Source organism: Camponotus vicinus, unplaced genomic scaffold (genome assembly GCF_025532165.1).
Source record: "Camponotus vicinus isolate PSW18456_S1 unplaced genomic scaffold, iyCamVici1.0 SCAF_10, whole genome shotgun sequence".
Taxonomy (NCBI): Eukaryota; Metazoa; Arthropoda; class Insecta; order Hymenoptera; family Formicidae; genus Camponotus; species Camponotus vicinus.
In genome coordinates, this window is record NW_028141946.1 from 12,970,354 (window position 1) to 12,975,604 (window position 5,251).

At 36.4% G+C, this 5,251-nt stretch overlaps 1 pseudogene; it reads left to right on the forward strand.

Annotated features, from left to right (window-relative positions):
- Positions 1–2,029: 2,029 nt before the first annotated feature.
- On the forward strand, positions 2,030–4,777 carry LOC145960083 (DNA-directed RNA polymerase, mitochondrial-like; annotated as a pseudogene).
- Positions 4,778–5,251: the final 474 nt, after the last annotated feature.

Here is a 5,251-nt window from a genome sequence, read left to right on the forward strand (position 1 = left end):
TAACGCATCTTGGCTGTCTTGTGCAGAAGTTTTTAGTATGTCCGTAGCGTTGGCATCGCTGACATTGTGGGACTTCTCTTTTTTTATTAGGAGGTTCAAAATAGATTTTTGTATTGAGTAAGTACTCAATGTTATATATTTCTTTGTTATTTTGCGCATTCTTTAAATTAACGTAAAACATAGGCAAGGGAGCTTTGGTAACTCTATTTCTGATATTGTATATGTTTATAATGCTATGACCATATTCCTCGATTTGGGACTTCAAGAGGTTTACATCAGCCGTGCTGTGCATATTTCTTAACACTACCTTGAAAGCTTTGTCTTGCTTCTTTTGATATGAGTGAAACTCAGTATTTTTGCTTCTAAGCGCTATTACAATTTTGTCGTAGTCTTCTATTGTTTTTGCTTGTATTTTAACCTCCGTACTATTGATTACTCTTAATATATATTTATATGGTGCGACATCACCCAACAATCTATATAGTGGGTTTATGTCTCCAACCCCTGCAACAAAGATTGGTGGGGGTTTAGTTTGTCTTCCAATGTTGTTTGACGGATCGAGTGTTTCAGGTAAACTCTCATGAATGATGTCTTCATCCGTATTCAGAAGACTGTATTTATTAGATGTTTCTATGGTGGGATTGAGCCAGTAATCCATTTTGGTCTGCTTGGCTTTGTTGTTTTCTTCTGGGCTGGTTCGAAGCCTTTTTTTATTTACTTCTTTCTATGCTGATTTGCTGGAGATATTTTGATTTTTGTCTATAATAGTAGTCATATTAGCTGTTTTCTTCAATAATAACTTGCAATGAATGGCCTCCCCCAGAATCCTTGAGGTCTGCCTCCGAAAAGGGTGGATTGCCCGGATTAACTGGAATACCACCTGGGGTAATTGCTTCCGTACTTGTTTTATTCATTGCATTGTCTTCGTGCTAGTTTTGGTCCACCCTGGTTATTTTATTTCCCCGGTACTCTCCGGTAGGCCGGCGAGCATTCCCCAATGCGCCACCAGGGGAGGCGCCCGATGGGGGACTAGCAACCCCACGCGGGATAAATGAGATAAATAAAGAATAATATATGAGGAATTGAATAAAGAGTATACTTTGCGCTTTAATTGCCTTTCATTGCCATTTTGCAACAATTGATGCAGTAGAACTGCATTCTCCTGGGAAAAGAAGATTAATCGTAGCTCTAAGAAATAGAGTTACTGGAAGATATATTAATATATTAAACAATATGTAATTGTATACATACACATTGAAAAATAAATGTAGAACAGATAATAGATATATATTTAAAGAAAAGCGATTATAATGAATAATAGATAAGTAATTTAAATTTTATCATATTAGTAACAGATCAAACAATCAAAAAAAGCAGCAGTGCACAAGTTAAACTTGCTCATATGTCCATGTTAATCAGTCAGTCTGATGTGACATTGGACAAACTGCACAAAATCCCTAATTTTAATTTTGATAAAAAAACAACCTCGACACAAACAAAAAATATCGGCTGTAGTTCCGAATAGCTGTTACCTCCGATTGGGTTAAAATTTTGCAGAGACCTTTTTCTCAATGATATAAGAAAATCGTCCAAGGGATTTTTGGCGCATCGGCACCGTTCCGTCCCCACCTCTCCTCAAAGGTAAAAAATATTTTACTCTGTATCTTCGAAAATATCGATTTTAGAGAAAAAAGTTTCCAATGGAAGTTGAAGCTCTTGAAAAGATCTACGAGAAAGGTTATATACATTTTTTTCCTAAACTCGTTATTTTGGGTATTAAATTAGAAAATAATGCGCGCGCGCGTGCGTACACATACGCGGGGGGTGCAAGGGGGCCTTCGCCCCCCCCCCCCTGCCGCACCACCCCGCCAGTAGGTAAAGTGGACTTCGCTTTACAACTTACAGCATGTGTCTATTGTGGAAAAGCGAGGTCCACCTTGCCTACCGGTGGGGTGGTGCGGGAGGGGGGGCCGAAGGCCCCCTTGCACCCCCCGCGCGCGAGCGTGTGTGTGTATTCCATATCTCAGACATGGGTTGGGGGGAGGGGGGCGAAACTCATTGCGTCTGCGCATGTACTATAGAAAATGTTAAATAGATCAGTAGGATGTAAACAAACTTCATATACATATATAATGTTGTTAATAATAATCTATAATGCCTAAAAGAAGCATTAAAATTGTCAAACTTTAACTTGTTATATCTTTTAAATTAATGCCGTCTCTTACTTATTTTTTGCGGGGAATTACTCAGGACAACTTCCTCTATAACATTGAAGTGACGATAAAATCGGCGAGGTCTGACCTTTTATGCATATTTACCATATTGGTTTTGGTTTGTTAAAAAAAAAGACTAGCCCACTATAGTTAAAATTACTATTTTCTAACATAATAGCCAAAATAATGATCTTACGAAAAAAATGTATATAACCTTTTTCGTAGATCTTTTCAAGAGCTTGAACTTTTCTTTGAAACTTTTTTCTCTGAAATCGATATTTTCGGAGATACAGGGTAAAACATTTTTTAACTTTGGGAGGAGATGAGGGCGGAACGGTGCCGATGCGTCAAAAATCCCTAGGTACATTTTCTTATATCGTTAAGGAAAAGGTCTGTGCAAAATTTCAATCCAATTGGAGGTAACAGCTATTCGGAACTTTATTCAAAATATCAAAGTTGATTCTACAAAAAAATTGGTTTAAACTGTAAGTTAAATTTTGCTTACTATTTTTTTTTAAACAAAAGATTAGAATCATGAGAGAGAGAGAGATAGAGAGAGAGAGTGACTCTATTAAATTAATGCCTTAAATATAATTTTAATTTAGTTTTGCAAAATATTAATTTTTAAATAAACTTATTATTATATAATTCTTTATTTGATTTTGTGATTGACTTTAGATAGATATTAAAAGATTAAAAAAAAAACTACGATCTAATTACTGAGTTTCATTAAAGGTTCTTAAGAGTTGTTTTTTACTTATTGTTGATATATTTTTATTAGTCTATTATTTATTTTAGAAATTTCAATTTTTCTTAAGATTATTCGTATCGTTAATTTTTTTAATCCAGTGTTATATTTCCATTAGTTGCTATTATATTTATTTATTCTCAATGTTCTTAAATTAATTCTGTGTGTGTTTAATTCTCTTACAGTTTTGTAATTAATAATAATGTAATTAATAAAATGATTTTATATGCATAAGATTAATTATTTGGAAAGAAATTGTGAGAAAAATTATATACGTTTAGGTTACGTTCCAAAATGTAAGTAACCGAGGGAAATTTTACTCGATGGCTGATTCGAACCAATCGGAAAGGCTTAAAAGAGTTTCGGGATGGCCATCCGAGTAAAATTTTCTCAGTTACTTACGTTTCGTAAGGAACGTAACTTTAAATACTTTTTAAGTTTAATAAATTCTTAAATATTGTATTGTCAAGCTTATCTAATAAACTTTATGTTTTAGTTTCAGCGAAAGAAGCCGGTGTCATAGAAAACTCTATTCAAATTTATGAAAAATATTTGCAATGGTACATACGGAAAAAGCTCGTTGCCAATAGTAATGGGCGTGCTAAATGGCATTTGCTTCGAAATGTTAGTGCTAGAGTGACCTCGTAGCGTTCTGCTGAACGTCGGCGAGTTTCTGTACAAAATCATCCAGAACGACGTGAAGATTTCTCATGTAAACCTGACGCGTTCGAGCGGCAAATACTTACATTTTATGTACTCTTTAGAACACAGACTAGTCATTTCTTGACAGAAAAGATTGAACCACATTCTTATTTACATGGATTGTACAAAGATCCGCATCCAGAAATATTGACTTTTGAAGCGATTCTTTTGCCAACGTACTCGCCATCGCGTCCCTGGATTGTTATAGACCGGTGGCTATCTACTTTTCAAGACAAGCTTCATTTGTGATCCGTATATGATAAGAAATACACTGATGAAACAATTATATCCTGTGTTCGATTGTTTGAATTAACTCGATTCTGTTTCATGAAGAATCAACGTGCCCATGTTAGATATTCTGATTCAGATTTTCCGAGAAGAAGGAAATAGTGGACGTACCTCAACTACCCTTGTCATTCCCGTCTTTGTCCGAATTAATCTCATCAAGTGACATGGATAAAAGTAAGATAATGAAATTGGCGTTTCAACTCAGGTACGAGAAGAATGAAATGTACTTGCTTTGATGCGATTGTCTCTATAAATTATCCCTCGTTAATCATTTTAGAAATAAGGTATTCTGGTTGCCGCACAATCCAGATTTTAGAGGCAGAGCTTATTCCATCTCACCTGACCCATCTCGCTTCAGATTTGAGTTGCTCGATTCTCATGTTCACTCAAAAAAAGCCTCTAGATCCAAAGGTTTTGGACTGGTTGAAAATTCACGTGATAAATTTGACCGGTATGAGAAGAGAGAATCAATATACGAATAGTTAAAATTCGTGAGATATTGGATTGTAGATAGCGCGAGAAATCCCTTGATGAGAGAAATGTGGTGGACTAAGTCCGACGAACCATGGCAGATTCTGGCGGCATGCAAAAAAATATGCAGCGCCTTGCAGTCTCCGAACATAGGAGAACTATATCTGCAGATTACCGATTCAAAACGGTAATTGCAACGGGTTGCAACATTACGCCGCTCTCAGGAGAGATCAAATCGGAAAGCGTGAATTTATATCCGTCAGATACGCTACAGGGTGTATATAGCGTCGTCGCTAATATGGTTAATGAATACGGGAAAAGTGTGACTGCGAGCCTATTAATTTCGCTGCGTTAATTGCTTCAATCACGCTCTTCGACTGTTATATTTATCTGTTCCTTTATTCTAATATATTACTTTATTATATTACAAATATTGTCTGGCTATTTTTAGTGTGTTCTCAATCTCCTCTCCTCCGTTCTGACTGATCCAATCCTCTCTCCGTTACACTGCTGAGCTGCCGTGTTAAATATCTTATATTCCGTCGCATTCGCGTTTCTCTCAGTCAGTCTCTACTTTTCGTTTCGTCTTGATGTTTTTTCGTGTAATTTGGTGTGATACGGTCTCCCGTGCCTGACGCCCAATCATTTAGAGATTTTTCGCGAGTACTTTGAAGTGGAGACGCGAGATTACGGATCGCGCCAAAGGTGTGTTGTGGAGCCGACCGCACGGCCCCGTACGGTCCGAAAAAAGCATTATCACAATATGTATATATCAATCTTCTTTTCTCAGTAGCGGGGAAATATATTTTCTTACTCTCTTTCTTGACTT